Source organism: Populus nigra, chromosome 1, assembly GCF_951802175.1.
Source record: "Populus nigra chromosome 1, ddPopNigr1.1, whole genome shotgun sequence".
NCBI lineage: Eukaryota > Viridiplantae > Streptophyta > Magnoliopsida > Malpighiales > Salicaceae > Populus > Populus nigra.
This window is the reverse complement of record NC_084852.1, coordinates 26,296,088-26,318,058: the sequence shown is the minus strand read 5'-3', so window position 1 is coordinate 26,318,058 and position 21,971 is coordinate 26,296,088. Positions and strand designations below refer to the sequence as shown.

The 21,971-nt window shown below is 38.9% G+C and overlaps 1 pseudogene; it reads left to right on the top strand.

The window, feature by feature from the left end:
• Positions 1–13,110: 13,110 nt before the first annotated feature.
• LOC133680834 (uncharacterized) overlaps positions 13,111–21,971 on the top strand; it is a 103,501-nt pseudogene continuing 94,640 nt past the window's right edge.

The following is a 21,971-nucleotide window of genomic DNA, read 5'->3' as shown; positions in this document are numbered from 1 at the left end:
GACTATACATCATCTCTTCCATCTCTGTCCTACATCATGGTCTCTATGGGGTAGACTCTTTAGTTGGTTTGGGTGTGTAGGCTGTCTGCCAAAAGACCCAAATCATAACCTTCGGGAATGGTCTGGCCTGTTAAAAGGAAAATTTCAACGTCAGGCAATTACCCTTCTCTGTAAAGGATAACGCGCAACCATATGATCTTTGACTCCAAACCTCTAGACTGGGATGCGATTTTTGACCTCACCTTTCATCGGTTAGCCTTTTGGCTGAAGTCCTCTGTAAAAAATTTTAGCTATACAGGCTCCGATATTTATAGAAAACCTGAATGTATCATGAACTGGACTAACTAGCCGAGGCTATAAATTCCTCGCTCTCATTATGTTTTAATTCCCCCCTGTATTCTTCTTTATAACAGCCTCATATTCTTAATGAGGTTGCCTTATTTATAATATTCTCGATTACTATAAAAAAATACAAATGTATTGGATAAACCAAAAATATAAAAAGTAGAGAACTAAAATTGCTTCATATAAATGAAAAAATGACGATAGGAGAGTGTTGAGGAGGTGGCTGATTATGAATTAAAGAGAGAGATTATGTATAAAAACACAAAAATATTAGTTTGTGTGGGAGTAACATCCAAATCCAATAAGTAAGACTTAATTTGCAAAGCCTAAGACACTATTCACACAACAACATAATCATATTGAATTAAAATATCAAACAAATATCTCATTTTCAATGTGATGGATATATATATATATATATATATATATATAAGAAGATTGAATTAAAATGCTAAAAAGATAGGTGAAAGAAAAATAAAAGCAAATTTATAAAATCAATAATCCAAAGATAATTTGAGCTAAGAAAGAATGCATAAGCTGCGATAACAAAGTCACAACTTCTAGTCGCACTTTATTTTGTGAAACTATCAGTCCTATGATTAGTTTCGTGCAAAACATGAGAGAAAGACATCGAACGCAAATGTGAAGAAAATATAGCTGTATAGATGAAAACCTCATGAAATCTCCATGATGACCTATTATATGGCTTATTCATACAATTCATCACAACAATATAATCATATTCAAAAATGAATTTTACTCCAATAAAATCATTTCATGAAATAGTTCAAGAACTTGTAACAAGGTTGTTAGGTGGAATGCAATATGCACCAAGAACTCCAGGTTTGGCTGATTTCATCGGTTTATTCAAGCACTAACCATTCTGACAAGATTGGGAAAGACCCCTGATGGTAAAAAGGGAGGAAGGAAGCAATTTTGAAACATCATTCAGCCAGAATTATGTAGTTTGGAGGAATGAAGTGTTTTCTAAAGTGAGGGATTTCTCAACACAAAAACATTCAGAATCAGCGATAGAGCAACCAAATAGAAAAAGGACTAATAATGAGGAAGAGTTAAGAAAGCAGCTAGAACGATGTATAATTGATCTCAGCAAAAGTAAAGGGCAGTAACAGCTATTAGAAAGTCAGTTAGAGGAAGAAAATACGATGAGGGTTTACTTGAACCAGCGGTTGGAAAAACAGGATAAGTAGTTAACGTCTTTAAAGGAATGGCAGAAAAGGACCGAGGTAGCTGAAGAAATAGCAAAAGGGGTCCAGGCTGAGTTAAGGAATCGAATGACCGAATATGATGAGCTAGTTAAAAAGAATGAGATTTTAGAAAAAGAGTTGGCAAAGGTTAAGAGATCAACAAAAGGCAAGATGAATGTTGACAAAGAGTTGATGGATTCCTTGAAGAAGGGAAAGAGCATTCTTTTAAAGAAAGTAGAAGTTGAAAAAGAGAAGAATCGGCTAGCCCAGCTCGACATAGAAGAGGAAAGAAGGATCAAAGCTCAAGATATGGTGCAACTTGAGGAAGAGAGAAATGCAAGAAAGGCCGCTGAGTCTGATATAAGAGATTACTAGAAGAGAGCTGAGTCTTTGAAAGGAAGGATAAGGGCTTTACAATCTGAGATCGAGATATGAGAAGAAGATTTGAGGGAGTTGAGAAGCCATTTCTTCGAGATGGAAAAGGAGCTAAGTAAGGCTAAGTAAGACCGTCAAGAATGTCAAGACTACATGGACAACTTTGCAGTTCAAATTAACTCCAAAATAGCCAAGCTGGATATAGAAAAGGAAGAACTGTAGAGGGTAAGGGATAAGTTGGAACGGTCGGAGGATATGGTTCATGTGTTGGAAAGAAGTAATGAAGCCTTAGGAACCAGCAATGAAGTGATAATCACAGATAACACCGTGTTCCATGATAAGATAAGGCATATGACAAAGCAAGTCGAGCAAACAGCCCGCTATGCGGAGAGGTTGCAACAACAAGCCACCCAAGTTAGAAATGATGCTTCAAAGTATCGAGAATACATGGGGGCCATCACCTCTTTTATTGGGGACTTAGTTAATAGAGGAAATGCTTTTTAAAGGTAGCGATGTATAAAGCCCTTTTCTGTTATCATTTTGTATAAGCGACTTCCATTTATAAGAAGGCCATGACCTATTTTTCTTTCTAATATGTTTTGGTAAGCTACTATGATAAGAACTTGGCAAACCCTCCTTTACAGTAATCAGGTCAACTCAAAAATCTTGCCTAAAGGATTACAAAAGTCATGAATCAGCTCTAATTTTTTTTTTCACATCAGTGCACCATATTTTCATCATGCATTTTGTTTTTAATTTATCATACGCATTCCAGATCGTGAAACATAGGTCCCACATCCAAAGTCCACCACACCCGGTCCAAATCGAGGATAGAGAAAAAGGAAGTTTCTCGGCTAACCGACCTACTCGAGCAACTTCTAAGAGTTAAGAATAGGGAGGGAACATCAGCACAACAACCTGAAGGAGCGCTAGCAGCTCACATCCCTCAAGCATCTCAAAACCAGGGGGCAAACTCGGCCAATGAACAACATTTTGTGCCTATCACCACTATCCAGCCACCTCATGCTCCAATCACTATGGACTTAACAGCGGAAGGAATCCCGGATAATAGGTCTCCCAGTTTGATGGACCAAGACAAGTTGTTTGCTTTGGAAGAAATATTAAGGGCAGTCGAGGGTAATGACTGGTTTGACCCTATGCGAGCAGCTGAAGTATGTTTGGTACCAAACATCGTGGTGCCAAAAGATTTTAGGATACCAGAGTTCATTAAGTACACTGGTTTGGAATGCCCAAACACTCACCTTCGATCCTACTACAATAAAATGGCTGAAGTAATCCGCGATGATAAATTCTGATATATTTCTTTCAAGATAGCCTCATAGGATCCGCTTTGAGATGGTACATGAGGTTAGATAGTATTAGGATCAAGAGCTGGAGAGACTTGGTGGAGGCTTTCCTTAAGCAGTACAAGTTTAACCTCGAAATCGCTCTTGATCAAACAATTCTAATGTCAATGGAGAAAAGGAGCCAAGAGTCGATAAGGGCTCATGCGCAAAGGTGGAGGGATGAGGCAATGCATGTCCAACCCCCTTTGATAAAAACGGAGATGGTAACCTTCTTTGCCAATACCTTCAAGGCACCTTATTATGAGCATTTAATGGGTAACTCCTCTCAGCATTTCTACGATGCAGTGCGCATAGCTGAAAGGATAGAGGGCGTATAACGGAGCCGTTGGAGAAGAAGGGTTTTATTAGAAGAAAGAAGGAAGGTGATATTAACAGCTTGGAAGGTGGATATAAAGGCAAGAGAGTAGATTTTTATAATCCACAAGTACCTACCTCCCAATTCTCCCACATGAACATTAGCCAACCTTTTCTCCCCAATCGAACAAATAACCAGTCGAACAACCAAAACCACCACCAAAGACCAAATACAAGATACACTTCAGAACAACTGTCGCTGTTACCCATGCCTTTGAAGGACATGTATGCTAAACTGTTGAGTATTGGACACATAGCTCCTATCCCTGCAGTATCATTGCAACCACCATTCCTAATTTGGTACAAGCTCGAGTTGACTTGCGAGTACCATGCTGGTAATCTCGGGCATGGGATTGAAACCTGCTACGCTTTCAAGAAGAGTTTGTTGGAGCTTATTAAGATAAGATGGGTATCCTTTGAAGACAATTCCAATGTTAATTCAAACCCATTACCTAAACATACCGCAGGTAGTAGTGGAGTTGGCATGATAGAAGCTGGAAATCGGTGCAAGGAGTTGAAGGTGTCTATGAAGAAGTTGTACGACATGTTAGTACAATCAGGATTTCTGGAGACAAATGTTGAAGGTGTCTATGATTATTGTGAGTTCCATGGAAGAGATGGACATCATATTGAGGATTGCATCGAGTTTTGCGAGAAGATTGCAAAAATGCTGAAAATAAAGGAATTGAGGATTGAACCCATAAAGGCCAGTGGTGAGGTGAGTATGATGGAAGGTCAAGATAAGATGACAGGAGTATGTAGGGACCAACCAACAGCTAATGGGCCACCAAAGTTAATGTTGGTTAAACCTTCCTGTACAAAAGGAAATCACAATGCCATGCCTTATAATTATGGTGGGCCTCTAACCTTCGAGCTCCTTTTCCTTTGTTCCAAACTTAGATAAGTTGTTTGAACTGAAGTGGTCGGTGCTTTACGCCCGAGGAGTTGAGGAAGGCAAAGGGCAAAGAAGTGGTAGATCTTGATAAAGTACTAGAAGTTAATAAGCCGGTAACGGAAGAGGAGTCGAATGAATTTTTAAAGTTGATCAAGCATAACGAATATTGCATTGTAGATCAACTAAAAAAGACTACAGCTAGGATCTCTTTTATGTCCTTGATACTCAGCTTTGAGCCGCACATAAACGCCTTGCAAAAGGTATTGAATGAGGCATATGTACCCCAAGACATTGAACATAAAACCATGGAGCATCTCGTGGGGAGGATCCACGTAATTAATTACCTGTACTTCACGGCTGATGAGCTTGATGCTGAAGGTACCGGATATAATAAGCCCTTATACATTACGGTTAGGTGTAAGGATTGCATCATAGGAAAAGTGCTCGTCGATAATGGCTCGACTCTTAACATGTTGCCAAAACACATTCTAAAAGAAATGTCGATTGATGAATCTCATATGAAGCCGAGTACTATGATGGTTAGAGCATATGATGGCTCACGTAGGCCAATAATTGGGACTTTAGAAGTGGAGTTATATGTTGGACCACAAATGTTCCTAGTGACACTTCAAGTTATGGATATCCACCCTTCATATAGTATGTTGTTAGGAAGACCTTGGATTCATGCAGAGGGGGCCGTAGCTTCATCATTGCATCAATGCCTGAAGTATATCATGCATGGGATGTTGGTAACTGTCAAAGCTGAGGAGACAGTATCCATGATAAAGAATGTGGTTGTACCTTTTATCGAGGCAGATAATTGCAAGGATAACAATATCCATGCTTTTGAGATTGTGAACACTAACTGGGTGTCGGAGAACACAGTGCTGAGAAGGCCAAGGATCTCAAAAGCAACAAGGATAACAACTCAATGCTTCTTGGAACGCGGGATCCCATTTCAGTATAACCCTATCGCCAAGGTACTAGAAGGGGTTAATCCGGCAAAGATGGCATGTGCGGATCAAAGATTTGGGCTAGGGTATAAACCTAACAAGGTGGATCATCGATGGGCTACAGGTCGGAGAAGGGAAAGAAGAATAGCTAAAATTGAAGGAAGGGAGCCTGAAGAAGAAAAGTTAGAAATCCCTCCCCTTAGCGTGTCATTCCCAAAAGCTGCATACATAAGGCAACATGATAAAGGAGCCGAAAGCCTTCGTCAATAACTGGCAAATATGAGCATAAACACCTTGGAGGAAAATGAGGTGGAAGGAGATGACATGAAGACAGTAGCGGGAAAGAGAGATGAAGCATTGCCACAACTGACGATCCACACACTAAAAGAAGTCTCCGCCAAGACCTTTGTGCGCAAGTTGGCTCGGGGTAAGAAGTTTCAGAACTGGGTGACCTAAGAAGCTCCAGTAGTTTTCAAAATGTAAACCAACTTTGTTTGCCTTAGCATACTTTTGTGATTGCTTTTGTTTGCTTTTATTTTCTCTAGTTAACAATCAAGGCTCATGATGTCAGCCAGATTTTGTGTTTGTCATTGAGCCCATCTTTTCTTTAAATAAATGACGAGATTATGCACTTTTCAAAATTGTCTTCTTATGCATTTACACCAAACATTTCACATACATTTAGCATCAAGAATAAATTGCTAAACTTGAACGAACATGTGATAGCTATGGAAGAAGAAGAGTGGGATGAAAGCAATATCAGTGAATTCACCAGGCTAGTGGAACAATGGGAACAGACTTGGAAGCCTGCCATAGAGGAACTTGAAACCATCAATGTAGGTTGTGATCAGCTCAAGAAAGAGTTGAAAATAGGTACCCTAATTACTTCTGAACAAAGGACAAAAATGATCGCCCTATTACAAGAATATTCAGATGTCTTTGCTTGGTCCTATAAAGATATGCCCAGTTTGGATACAAATATTGTAGTACACAAGATACCATTGGAAGTAGGCTGTAAACCAGTCAAGCAGAAGCTGAGGAGGGCCCACTCAGATATCTAGATCAAGGTTAAGGCAGAACTCGAGAAGCAATGGGCTGCTGGCTTTCTAGAAGTAGTTAGATATCCACAATGGGTATCTAACATTGTTGTGGTGCCTAAGAAGGAGGGGAAGATTAGAGTTTGCGTGGATTTTCAGAGTTTGAATAAAGCTAGCCTAAGGATGATTTTTCTCTACCACACATAGATGTTTTAGTGGACAACGCTGCCCGAAGTTCCACATATTCCTTTATGGATGGTTTTTCAGGATACAACCAGATAAAAATGGCTCTAGAGGATGAAGTGAAAACAACTTTTGTCACACCTTGAGGGACATACTGATACAAGGTCATGCCATTTGGTTTGAAGAATGCAGGAGCAACCTATCAAAAAGCAATGGTGACTCTGTTCCACGGCATGATGCACAAGGAAATTGAGGTATATGTAGATGACATGATTGCCAAGTCTAAAAAGGGAAAGATCATGTTGAAGTTTTGAGGAAGTTATTTGAGAGGTTGAGGAAGTATGAATTAAGGCTCAATCCTGCAAAATGTTCATTCGAAGTTAAATCAGGTAAGCTGTTAGGATTTGTGGTAAGTGATAGAGGTATAGAGGTGGATCCAGATAAAATAAGGGTCATTCAAGCTATGTCATCCCCTAAGACGGAGAAAGAAGTAAGAGGATTCTTGGAAAGGTTAAACTACATTGCTTGGTTTATAGCTCAGCTAAGAACAACATGTGAACCTATATTACGACTACTAAGGAAAAAGAATCTTGGAACCTGGAATGAGGAGTGTGAGGATGCATTCAATAAAATCAAATATTATTTATAAAATCCACCTTTACTGGTTCCTCCGGTATCAGGAAAACCTCTGGTATTATATTTAATAGTAACCGAAGCAGCCATGGGATGTGTATTGGGTTAGCATGATGAAACCGGAAGGAAGGAAAGAGCTATTTATTACTTAAGTAAGAAAATCACCGAATGTAAGTCTAGATACACTAAGATAGAAAAGCCCTGTTGTGCACTAGTTTGGGCGGCAAAGAGATTACGACATTATATGTTATACTATACCACTTGGTTGATTTCAAAAGTGGATCCTCTGGGGTATATTTGTAACAAGCCCTTTCTCTCAAGCTGAATTGCAAGGTGGTAGGTTTTATTAGCAGAATATGACATAGTGTATATGACAAGGAAAGCCGTAAAAAAGAGTGCAATTGCGGACCATCTGGCTGATAATGTTGTCGAAGATTATGAACCTTTGGATTATAGCCATAGACTTCTATTTAGATGGAGAGATATTATACAAAAGATCATTTCACGGAACCCTGCTAAGGTGTTTGAATGAAACAGATGCTAGAAAGGCATTGCGAGAGGTCCATGAAGGGATTTGCTCAACTCATGCTAGCAGTCATATGATAGCAAGGAAATACAAAGGGCTAGTTATTTTTGGATGACGTTGGAGAAAGATTGCATCGACTATGTCAGGAAATGTAACAAGTGTCAAGTTAGTGATAAGGTCAATACACCGCCAGCGCTGCTATTTAATCTAATATCTCCTTGGCCATTTGCAATGTGGGCAATTGATGTGATTAGTCCTGTTAACCCAAAAGCTAGAAATGGGCATAGATTCATCCTCGTGGCTATTGACTACTTCACCAAATGGGTGGAAGCTAATTCGTATACCCACGTAACACAGAAGGTAGTGAAGAGGTTTGTAGAAAAGGACTTGATTTGTTGATATGGTCCTCCGGAAAAGATAGTGACCGATAATGCATAGAATTTCAATGGCAAAATGATAGTGGAGTTATGTACCAAATGGAAGATCAAGCATTCGAATTCCTCGCCATACCGGAAAAAATGAATGGCGTAGTAGAAGCTGCCAACAAGAACATCAAAAAGATTATTCAGAAAATGGTAGTCACGTATAAAGATTGATAAGAGATGTTGCCATTTGCTCTCCATGCATACTGCACTGCAGTCAGGACCTCGACAGGGACTACCCCATATTCTCTGGTGTACGGTATGGAGGCAGTGATGGCGTTGGAAGTGGAAATCTCATCGTTAAGAGTATTAATGGATTCCGAACTAGAAGAGGCTGAATGGGCCAAAGTGAGATATAAACAACTGAACTTGATTAGCGAAAAGAGGATAGTTGCAATATGTCATCATCAACTTTACCAGAAACGCATGGCCAACACATACAATAAAAAGGTTAGACCACGATTGTTTCAAGAAGGGGATCTAGTGCTGAAGAAAATATTGTCGTTACCCGGAGAAGATCAAAGCAAATGGGCACCAAATTACGATGGTCCTTACGTAGTAAAGAAGGCATTATCAGGAGGAGTGTTGAAGTTGGCTAGAATGGATGGAGGAGACCTAGCTAGGCCTATGAATTTCGACTCTGTAAAAAGATATTATGCTTGATGTATGCTTCTAAATCAATAAAGCAAAGTTTGGCCATCAACTTCTTTCTTTTTTGCATTGATCTCACAAAACTCAATTTGTTTTCTAGAAAGAATAATCTTAAAAGGGGAAGAGAATAGAAGAAAGATAAGAATAGAGAATCCTTTATGCATTTGTCGCACGTCTGAAAATTCGCGCGGCGTCGACTGGCGATTTTTTGTTAAGTTGATTTGATTGGTTCGTTGGAGTCGCCACCTAGTAATTTATCGAAGGCTACTAGGAAACCGGATGTACTGGTCATGTCAAAGATTCACGGGTAAGGGACTGATTGTGGTTAGGGAAAGTATTAGCACCCCTAACACACCCTACCTGAGGTAAGCTGCTTCGTGAACTTGATGTGTCTTTTTTTAAATAAAAATTTTAGCCCAATTCTAAGGCTTCGATAATTCAGTTATTAGTTCCCAAAATATATGTAGATACATGTTCTACATTTTCATGGAAAATACAACATGATTTTATCTGTCCTTTAGATATTTGTGCCTATAAATTAAAAATATTAAATTCATTTTTTTTATTTCAATAACATACATAAAAAAAATACACAAACACACACATCTCTTTTTCTATTATTATTTTCTCTTTCTTTTCTTTTCCTTTCCTTTTTTTTTCTTTTTGTACATCACATTACAAAATTATAAAAAATTAAACACTAAACAAAAATTACATTACATAATTTAAAATTACAAAACAGTCCCTAAACTCCCGAAATTGCAGGGAAACCCTTCTGCCACCGCTGGAACAGTGGCGGCGCGTCTTCCCACGCGCCACCGCCACTAGCGGCGCGTGGGCCCACGCGCCGCTAGTGGCGGTGGCGCGTGGCGCGCCGCCGCTGGAAGCTCAAACAAACAGGGGATCTGCAATGTCCTCTTCCCCTCCGTCTTCCCACGCCGGCGGTGGAGACACCGTCACCTGCAAAAACCCAAAAAATACACACAAGGCAGTCGGTTCAAACTTTTCTTTCCTTCTCTAGATCTGATTATCCTCTATTTTATTTCTTCCTTTTAGTTTGTTTCCCTCTGCTGGTTGCAGATCCGGCCGGTGGTGCTGTCATCCGTGGCAGCTGAAGCTGCCCTTGAGATGGGGAAGGCTGTCCGGTTGGCGGGTTTTGTGCTGATGGGGAGGAGATCGCCGGGTTTGTGCAGTGAGCGGCTGGAGGAGCAGAGGAGGAAGGAGCGGCGGACCGATTTGGGTCCGTGAGGGATGCTGCTGTGTCGGTGTGCAGAAGATGAAAAAGAGCAAGGGCTATCTTGGCTGGTCTGTGGCCGTTGTTGTTGAGGAAACCGAAGGGGAAGCAGACGTTGCTGATGAGGAAGGATGAGAGGGACGACGTCTGTGTTCTTCTCAGTCGGCTCAAGGGAGAACAAAAGGAAGTGAGGGGCTTCCAAGTGGCGGCTTGAGAGGAGAAAGGATAGGGGAGCGGAATGGCTGCTCTGGTTTGGTTTCAAAGAGAGGGGGAAGTGGTGAAGATGGAGGAACGACTAAAGGTTGAAGATGAGAAGAAAAAGGGGGACGGCTGTGTTTTGGCCGAGGTTTGAGGGAAAATGGCGTTGGTCAGCGGCTGGGGGAGATGGATGATGGAGAGGTTGGCCGGGTATATCGGGAAGATGATGGTGCTGAGAAGGGGAGGCTTGTGTGCAGTCAAAGGAGTCAAGCTCTTGGCTGGCGAGAAGAAGGGAAAAATCTGATGAAGGATGGGGGGTGGCGGCTCCGGTTGAGGGAGAAGAAAAAATGATAAGCTTTTTAGGGTTTCTCTTTTTGTTGCCCCCTTTAATTGCCAAATTGCCCCCCATTGAAAATTCAGTGTAACATGGTATTTATAGGAAAAGTTTTGCTAGGTTTTCAAACTAGTCCCTCAATTTTTCCTTTCCTTCTCTTTTCCTCTTTTTTTTGTAAATTTTGATTTTTCTTATTTTTTTTGTATTTTCGAAAACGAGCAATATCAACGTCGACTGAAAATCAATGATTTTAAAATTAACGCGTTAAAAGTTGAACGCGTTCAAAGACCTTTGAAAATTTAAATTCTTTTTAGACGACGCAGAAAATGCTAAAAATGATGCAACTGTATTTTTTTGGATTTTCAATGTTTTTTGCTATTTTTGAATTTTTCTGAAAATTTATCAAAACATGGGTCAAAAATTGGGTAGCAACAGCATTAACCCTAACAGTTCGTTTTTTGAAAGAAAAAAAAATTCACCTTTCGTTATCGCATCACTCGCTAAAAAGTTTATCATTGGCTAAATGAATTTCTTCCCTATATAAAAGACCAGACTAGGATCACACCCCTCACTACCAGAAATTCGCTAAATACCAACGGATTTACCGACAGAATATTTTATGTCGGTATTTTGAGGTCGAAATTACCGACGGCCACTTTCCTCCGTAATTCAGTCGGTAAAAACCAACGAAAACTTTTCCGTCCGTAATTTAGTCGGTAAATACAGACGGAAAATTTTTGTCGGTATTTACCGACTGAATTAGGGACGGAAAAGTTTCCGAATTTAAAAAAAGGCGGGTCACTGACGTGGAGGTTTTGGCAGTTTTTTTGTTTCCGACGGATTCAAAAACGACTGCCCGTACAGTGCCCGTAAAGTGATGTGACCGGTTCGCCGTTTAAATTGCCGACAGACACACCGAGGGATTTGAAATGGCAGATCCGTACGGTGACATGTCTATGTTTCCATCAGAATCACCGGCGTAATAACCGACGGAGTGTCCGTTGGTAAAACCGTCGGAAAAAGTTAATATATGACAGCTCTGCAAATAACCAACCCCCCCTCCCCCAAAAAAATAAAATCTTCCTCATATCAGCACAACAAGTTATATTTCTTGAAGTTTTGTGGTCACAGCATCCGCGCGTGTTCTGATTTACCGATGGATTTTATCAATTTTTGTAAGTAATTATATCTTTTTAAATTTTAACATTTAATTAAATGTCAATTTTATTGTTTTTTTAGTATATGTATTTTGTTAGTAGATGTACATGTTTTATTGTTATTTCTCAAACAAACTTGTAGTATATGAATGTATAATTTTGTACCTGTTATGGTTTGTTTTAGATTTTGTAAGATTGTATTTGTTTGTAAATTGTTATTTCTTTATGGAATTACCGAATTAAATGTGCTATTTTGAAATAATTAATAGCTTGCTTAATGGGCCTGTTTAAAGTTTTATCAATGGTATTGCGGAGTGGTAATTTCTGTAAATTTATATTTTTTAATTCGTATGGACGTTGATAAATGATAATGAATATTTAATATTTATGAGAAGTTGTGATTGGTTTGTTGGATAATCTCGAGTTAAAGTAATATTTGTACAAGTTTATTTACCTAACTTAGTTAATTAATACATGATGTTATCATAATTTTATAGAGGTTCGATATAAGTCATGGATGATCGTTCATGGATGTATCGAGATTCACCCCAAGGATTGCGGAGGATGGATTATTGTAATGGGGTTCAGGGTTTTATTAATTTCGGAACATCTATTCCTAGAAATTTTACTGGAGGCGGTATTAGGTGTCCATACAGGAAGTGTGAAAATAAAAAGTATCTGCATCCAGATGTTGTAATGATGCATCTTCTACACAAAGGGTTTATGGAGAATTACCAGTGTTGGTATGCACATGGAGAAGTATTTGTTAGCGAGAGTGAGAGGAGAATGGAAGAAACGGTGGTTGGGTCTACTTCTAGTGCTAGTAACGTGCATGAAGCGGCAAATGACAACACTAATCCTTACAGAAATATGGTTATGGATATAATGAGAATGAATCAAGGTAATGGCAGTCAATGTCCAATCGTAGAAGAAGAACATAATGTAGATGCAGCTAGGTTTTTTGATTTGTTGAAAGATTCTGACGAACCATTATGGGATGGCTGCACGAACCACAGTAAATTATCGGTCGTAGCACAGGTGTTCACCATCAAGTCAGATCACGGGTTGAGTGAGGCCGGGTATGACAAGATTATTGAATGGGCAAGAAGCATTTTACTTGAAGGGAACAGGCTGAAAGAGAACTTCTATGCTGCGAAGTCCATGATGAAACCCCTCGGTTTAGGATACCAGAAAATTGACATGTGCCCTAACTTCTGCATGTTATACTACCTTGAAAATGTTGAGATGACCGAGTGCATGACATGCGGGCATTCCCGTTACAAACCTAGAACTGGCAGGGGAAAGACTCTAGTGGCATATAAAAAACTTAGATACTTCCCGATCACACCTAGACTGCAGAGGTTATTCATGTCACCAAGGACTGCTGAGCACATGACATGGCACCAAGCACACCATGCGGTTGATGGAGTGATGGTTCATCCTTCTGATGGCGAAGCGTGGAAACGCTTTAACAGTGTTCATCCTCACTTTTCAGCTGAATCAAGGAATGTGCGTCTTGGGTTGTGTACAGACGGATTCAACCCATTTGGGTCATTTGCTGCTCCTTATTCTTGTTGGCCGGTCATACTCATAGTTTATAACTTGCCACCGGGAATGTGTATGAGGCCGGAGTTCATGTTTTTATCTACTGTCATACCCGGTCCAAGAAGCCCAGGGCGGAATATAGATGTTTGTCTTCGACCGTTGATTGATGAGTTGGCGCAGTTGTGGTCCTCCGGAGCTCTGACTTATGATATATCGAGGAAACAAAATTTCCTTATGAGGGCGGCATTGATGTGGACTATCAATGATTCTCCAGCTTATGGAATGCTTTCTGGTTGGAGCACGCATGGGAAACTCGCATGTCCATACTGCATGGAAAACAACAAGGCATTCACGCTAGCAAATGGAGGTAAAGCTTCTTTTTTTGACTGTCACCGTCGCTTCTTGCCACTTCATCACAGGTACAGAAAGAACAGAAAAGATTTCTTTGTTGGCAGAGTTGAAAAAGATGTTGCATCCCCGCGTCTTTCTGGTGAAGAATTGCATGATGTTGTCTCAGAGTACGGTGACATTGTGTTTGGCCTTCAATCAGGAAAGCAAAAGTTTCCTGGTTTTGGTTTGACCCATAATTGGGTAAAGCGAAGTATCTTTTTTGAGCTTCCTTATTGGAAGACCAATCTGCTTCGCCATAACCTTGACGTCATGCACATCGAAAAGAACATGTTTGAGAATATTTTCAACACCGTCATGGATGTGAAGGGGAAGACAAAGGACAACATCAAGGCTAGATTGGATATAGCTTTATACTGTAACCGAAAAAATATGGAGTTGGTTTATGATGAGTCACGGGTCGCAAAACCAAGAGCAAGCTTCGTGTTAGAGAAAAATGCACAACTGCTAGTCTACAAATGGCTTAAGAGTCTGCGTTTTCCGGATGGACATGCATCGAACATATCAAGGCTGGTTAATATAGAGGACTGCAGATTGTATGGAATGAAGAGTCATGACTGCCATGTGTTCATGCAAACACTCATCCCATTAGCTTTTCGTGATTTGTTGCCAAAGAGAATATGGGATGCACTCACGGAGATCAGTCATTTCTTCAGAGATATATGCTCCAGCAAGTTAAATGTTGATCACATTGAGAGGCTTCAAACGAATATCGTCGAGACACTATGCAAACTTGAGATGATATTCCCTCCATCATTTTTTGACTCAATGGAGCATCTCCCTATACATCTACCGTTCGAGGCAAAAGTTGGAGGACCGGTCCAATATAGATGGATGTACCCATTCGAATGGTTAGATATTACAGTTGCAATGTAATTCATATATAAAAGTATTTTATATGTTTTTCTTAATTGAAAATACTTGATTAATATTTCAATGCAGGTACTTGTTTAATCTCAAGAAAAAGGTTAAGAACAAGGCGCATGTTGAGGCTTCGATATGTGAGGCCTATATTGTTGAGGAGATCTCAACATTTATCTCGTACTATTTCGAACCTCATCTGAGAACGAGAATCAATCGCGTTCCACGACATGATGATGGCGGTGAAGTGCCTTCCAGTGGGAACTTGTTAATATTCTCCAATACTGGACGACCCACACCTAAAAATGCCGTAAGAGGAAGATATTTGTCAGAAATAGAGTTCAAACAAGCACACAACTATGTTCTATTTAACTGTGATAAGCTGAGACCTTTTATTCAGTAAGTTTATACTAATTAAACTTTGTTAGTAATATACTGTTAATTATATATTGTAATATCATACACTCATTATCACTTGCAGGCAACATCGTCAATATTTGCTCTCCAATAACTCACAGCTGACCGAATCCGAGATCTTTCAATTACAAGATGAGCAGTTTGCCACGTGGTTCAGAACACATGTAAGCACTATCACAAACTCATTCTAACTTGCAAAATTACTGTACGTATGCATGTCATTACGAGATTCTCGTTCACTTACTGTTTATTGATTTACATTACATGCAAGGTTTATCAAATGGGAAGGAGTGCACCTAAGTCATTGTCTTCACTAAGCCTGGGGCCTGAAAGAAAATGTAAGTGCTACAATGGGTATTTTGTCAATGGATATGTTTTCCATACTGAAGAATACGGGCAAGGAAGAAAGACATACAACAGCGGTGTTTGTGTTAAGGGATCCACTAGTAGTGAGTTAGAAGTTGACTACTATGGTAGATTAGAAGAGGTCGTGGAACTGCAATATCATAACGAGAATAATATAGTGTTTTTATTCAAATGCTATTGGTATGACACGACTGACAGAGGAATCAGAGTTGATCCCCACTATGGTCTGGTCGAAATCAACTTAAAAGCTAGACTCCGCAACATAAACGATGTCTTTTTTTTCGCAAAGCAATGTCAACAAGTTTATTACACATACACCCCTCCATTTAGAAAGGATCGATCAAGAGTGGATTGGTTGTCCGTTTTAAAAACGAAACCCCGGGGTCGTGTCGAGGTTGTTCAGGATGAGAACGAAGACACAAGTGTGCGAGATGAAGTCTTTCAAGTTAGTGAGGTGGTTGAACCATATCGAGTTGCTCCTTCGATTGAATTGGAAGAAAATTCAAATTTTCGTGTTTTCGATGATAGTCTTGTTGATGTTGACGCAGAGGAGTTAAATTTTGTTTTGAGCTCTAGCGGACAACCAAATATCGATGAAGAAGATGATATTCATATTGAAGATTGCGATGAAGGTGATGACAATTCAATTGATGACGAAGAAGAAGAAAATTCTGACTATCTACCAAAATGAAGCCCTATGTAAAATCCTTTTCTTTCATGTAATTTAGATTATGAATGATATATATATTTTGAAACACAAAATTTTTATTACTTGAAATAATTAGTTGAAATGCCACAATTATGATGGATGATATATTTTGTGACATGAAATAATTACTTGAAATGCCACCAGAGCACCGACGGCCTTAAGTCCGTCGACATTTCACAGAGAGTTCAAAAATAATTACTTGAAATGCCATCAGATAACCGACGGCCACAACGACGGCCTTAAGTCCGTTGGCATTTCATAGAGAGTTCGAAAATAATTACTTGAAATGCCATCAGATCACCGACGGCCACACCGACGACATTACGTCCGTCGGTATTTCACAGAGAGTTCGAAAATAATTACTTGGAATGCCATCAGATCACTGACGGCCTTAAGTCCGTCGGCATTTCACAGAGAGTTCAAAAATAATTACTTGAAATGCCACCCAATTACAGACGGCACCACCGACAGAATTAGTCCGTCGGTGTTTCACAGAGAGTTCGAAAATAATTACTTGAAATGCCACCAAATCCCCGACGGCTACACCGACAAATTTAAATACGTCGGTAAGTTGTCGGCGGTTCAATTTTCCGACAACATTACTGACGGACTGCGCGAATTTCAAAGGGTTGCGCATTAAATGCGCCTCTGACCGCGTAACATTACCGACGGACCGCGAAAAATATGGAGGGTCATTAAAAATTTTGGTGCGAAATTCAAAAGATGCCGACGGATTTTTAACACATCACTGACGGAATAAATTAAAATAATAATTAATTTTATATCCATCGGTGAAGCCGTCGGTAAAACTGCCATATAAGTTCAAGTGACTGCCCGTTCAGTTCATTTTTTCTTCTCCTTCGTTTCTCACCTTAAGCTTTTGATTTTTTTCCTCTCCATTCTTCAAAGCTTTCACCTCCAATCTCTAGCAAGTTTTCTTCATCATCTTCATCAGTTTAAAAGGTTAGTGTTTTCTCTATTTCATTTTACTTTAATAGTTTTTTTTTGCTATTTTTTTGGTTATTTTTTTTGTTTTGGTGTATTTTTTGTAATGTAGATAAAGTCTATAGTTTTTTTTGCATAATTCATTGCAAAAGTATATAGTTTTTTTTTAATTTTTTGAATATTTTTTATTGTTGTATTGGCATAATTATTATTAGTTAATTTGTTGAATTTTTATTGTTAATGTTGAATTTACCATAGAATTAGTAATTGAATATGTTGGAATAATTATTAATTTTACTTTATTATTGCATGATTTGTGTTTAATTTGTTCCATTTATTTTGATTGTTATTCTAGAGTTTTTTTTTTAATTTATTGTTTTGTTGTATTGGCATAATTATTGAATAATTACTTGAATTGTAATTGTTAATGTTGAATTTACCGTAGAACTAGTAATTGAATATGTTGGAATAATTATTAGTTTTACTCTATTATTGCATGCTTTGTGTTTAATTTTTTCCATTTATTTTGATTGTTATTCTAGAGTTTTTTATTTATTTATTGTTTTGTTGTATTGGCATAATTATTGAATAATGACTTGAATTGTAATTCTTAATGTTGAATTTACCTTAGAATTAGTAATTGAATATGTTGGAATAATTAGTATAGATTGGGTAAATTGGTTGTGGCTATTGTTAATATGTGCAGGTTTGTGGATTTGGGTAGTATCCGGTATAGAGGAGGTGCTGTCAAATTTTTTTTTTACATTTGAATTTAATTATATAATTATTTGTATCAAATTGTGTAGATGCGTAGAACGAAAACCAGAGCTGGTCGCTCAGGTGCGGTCGCAGCTAGTTCGTCTAGCAGCGAGGGTGATATTTCCTTAGGTGCCTCTCAAGAAGAGGCACCTACACCACCTGCACTGTCAACCGATGCTGCCTCTTCCAGCGGTACTTCACAGCGCAGAGGCGGCGTGCCTTCGCAGTGGAATCAATTTACCCGCAAGTACGAGGCACAGTGGAAGGACGACCTTTCAATGTAAGTTTGTTAAGGTTTTAGTTTTTTTAAAAAAAATTACAACATAATATATGAAGTAATCACTATTGAATGTATTTCATTTATTTTCAGGTTCACAAACATTGAAGCCACCCGAGTAATATCATCGGCATTTAAATCGTCGATGGAGATTCCATTGTGTCAATGGAGTCAGATATTCAAGCATCCTGAATGGATGCCTCAAATCAATGCATGGTTTAACAGGTTTGAGGTTGGTATTAATTTATAATTTTCAGCTTATTAATATAATTGTAAATAAATTATTATTCTTATTTAAACTTGTTGATTTATACAAAGCACAAATTCTGCTGGGACATTGAGCATAACACTGTTGTGAGGAGGGTGTGGGAAAATCACGCGGCAACTAGGTAAGATCGAAAACAATACAAGATTTTTTTTAGACAAAAATTTATGTTTCGAAGTATAATTTTTGGTTGCGTGAAGTAGGTTGCGTGATTTTTGGTATGAAGCACAAAAAAAAGGCAAAAAAACCGCGAGGGATAGGGGTTTCCAAGGCTGGAACGATGTTGCGGTTTGGAGGGATTTCAAACCGATATACATCCCGGAAGATATATGGCCGCACTATCTTGAGCACGTGACGTCTGAGTGGTTCACACGACGCTCACAGTCCGGTGCTGGCAACCGGAATCGGCCAATTCATGGCGAGGTGACAACTCACACTGGCGGCTCCGTTCCGTTTGCTGCACATGCGAAACGGATGGTAAGATTAATTTAAATGAAATATATTGTTAAATTCAGTTGTTGTTAATATATCTTTTTTCATTATAGGCTGCGTCTCTTGGACTTGAGCCGAGCCCGATGGAGCTGTTTGTGGAGACGCACGTGCGGAGTCAAGACCGCCAGAAGGGGGCGCAACAGTTCGTTGATAATTGTGCTCAGCATTTCGTGGTATGTTTTTTCAACCATTTTATTTTGTAAGTTATTATGTTTATTGTATTGAATATGATGATTACTTTTTTATTTTTATTTTCAGGAGACCTATAATAATCAGTTGAGGGAGAGATACGGGGACGATATTTTGACCCATCCAGAATTCGATCCGGATTTGTGGATGGAGGTTGGCTCGTCAGGTGGACCAGATAAAAATCGGGTTTACGGGCTCTCCAACACTACGACCGACAACTTGCGATCGAACCGTAGTGTTTCAACCGTTGGGAGCTCCCAATCAATAGTGAGCTCCAAATCTAAGGAGTTCGTGGCTTTGCAGCAACTCAACGAGAAATACGACAACCTACAAGCGGAGTACGCACAACTCAAAGCGTCTCATGCACAACAAAGAGCGGAGTCTGAGCAATTCAAAGCGTCTCAAGCACAACAAAAAGCGGAGTATGAAGCGGCTCAGGAAAAGCAAAAAGTGGCTTATGACCAGCTTTACGAAATGATTATGAAATTGTCAAATAGCGGAACATGTGCGCCTAATCCTTTTTGGCCGTATAACCACCAGCCTCCGCCAGGATCTCCTCCTCCTCCTCAAGCTCCATCATCTTTATATTAATTTGTAATCAACATTATTTACCTTTAAAACTTCATTTATTATTTTTCTTGAAACATATTTAGTTTGTAATGAATATTATTTAACTTTGTTTTTTTTTTATGTTTAATAAAAATTTTATTTGCATAATTGGTTTGTATAACAATTAATTTATATAGTTTTATATTATATATCCTAAATAATTTTTTAAAAACAAATTAAGAAAAAAACTATTACCAAGGATTTTACCGACGGATGAATTCGGTCGGTATTTTAAACTTTCACCGACAGACTTACCGATGGAATTAATCCGTCGCCATTTAACAGTAGCTTCCACCAGTACTGACGAATTTACAGACGGAAATATGCTGTCGGTATTTCATACATTCGCCGACTGATGTAACGACGGATATTGTCCGTCGGTAAATTCAATTTCACCGACGGAATGAAAATTCGTCGGTATATTTGAAGCGGGAATCTTTTTTTTTTGCGCGCACGTTCCGTCTGTAAAACCGTCGGTAAATGATTTTTTTATGTTTCCAACTGATATACCGATGGAAGGAGGAATCACCGACGAAGGTAAAGCCGACGAACGTATTCCGTCAGTGATGACGTCGGTAAAAAAATCACCGACGCACTTCTAATCACACACCAACGGAATTTTGCCGTCGGTAAAACTGTGAAATCTTGTAGTGCCTCCTATACTGGGGGCAATAAGTGATGTTTCATGAAAAGTTTAACGTATTTGAAACAGGACGGAAGCCCGTAGAATTGAAAATTAAGCTAAAGCATTTGACAAGAGCATGACAAAGAAGGCAATGACAAACCATACATTTTTGAAAAAAGCTACTTGTAAAAAGTCGAAGAACTTCTTCTCAAAGATATGATAGGCGGCACGAAAAATGAATCCAGCATACAACTTCAAAAGCAAGCTCATGTCAAGAGAGAGTTTCATGAAATAGAAGAAGATGATGGGACCTATGTTTCAAAACCAGGTAAGAATGCATGCATGACATTTAATCATAAATCATTACATGTGTTTTTGAATCGTTACAGGAGGAATCTTTAATGTAATCCAACAAGATTGTGGATGAAGAAAGAATCATTGGGTTAATGATAGCAAAGAATCACGGTTTTGATTTTGGAACAACAATAAAGTGAGAAGAACTTATTAGGGAAATTTCAAAAGAAAATGAAAGGTTCAAACCCTGCCATCAGGAAGAACGACATCAATATCAGCGTTGGTTAAAGGGAATCACTAGATGGGATTGCAGGTTGATCGAGCTGCAAAAATAGATTTTTTGGTTTTGGTTAAAGGAGATCGCCAAAAGGGATCTCGAGTTAGCCCAACCACAATACCGATATCAGCTTTTGCTTAAAGGAGGTCGCTAGAAGGGATCTCATATTTTAGATTTGGTTAAAGGAGGTTGCCAGAAGGGATCCCATATTTTGGATTTAGTTAAAGGAGGTTGCCAGAAGGGATCTCATTTTTCAGCTTTGGTTAAGGAGGTCGCTAGAAGGGATCTCATATTTTAGCTTTGGTTAGAGGGAATTGCCAGATGGGATTCCAGGTTGACCGAGCTATAAATATAGTTTTTTTGATTTTGCTTAAAGGAGGTCGCCAAAAGGGATCTCATATTTCGATTTTGGTTAAAGGAGGTCACCAGAAGAGATCACATATTTCAGCTTTTGGTAAAAGGGAATTGTCAGAGAGGATTCCAGGTTGATTGAGTTATAATTATAGGTTTCTAGTTTTGGTTAAAGGAGGTTGCCAGAAGAGATCTCAGGTTAACCCAACCGCAACACATATATTAGCTCTGGCTAAAGGAAATCGCTAGATGGGATTTCAGGTTGGCCAAGCTACAAATATAGATTTTTCGATTAAAAGAGGTCGCTAGAAGGGATCTCAGATGGAATTCCAAGTTAATCTAATCGAAGTTAGAAGTCAGAGGATCGCTAGATTGGGATCTCAAGATGACTAAGTTTTAGAAGTTCAGTTTTGTTTATCTTTATAAAACTTACTACGTAAAACCCCTGCTCCGTAAGTATTATAAAGAAACGGCATCTGTTGTAACCTATTTTTGGGTCCGCTCACAAAAATAAAAATAAAAATATAAATATAAAGCCGGAAGAAATTAGAAAAATAATAGGAGGTTGGAGCGCTCAGGAAAAGATCAGAAAAATTGATTAAGGAGGTTTAAAAATACAAGGATTGAAATTTTTTACAGTATATACTTGAATGATGAGAGCCCTGTGGGAAAAGAAAGTTTAATTTTAAGAGAAAAGTCCAAAATTAGAT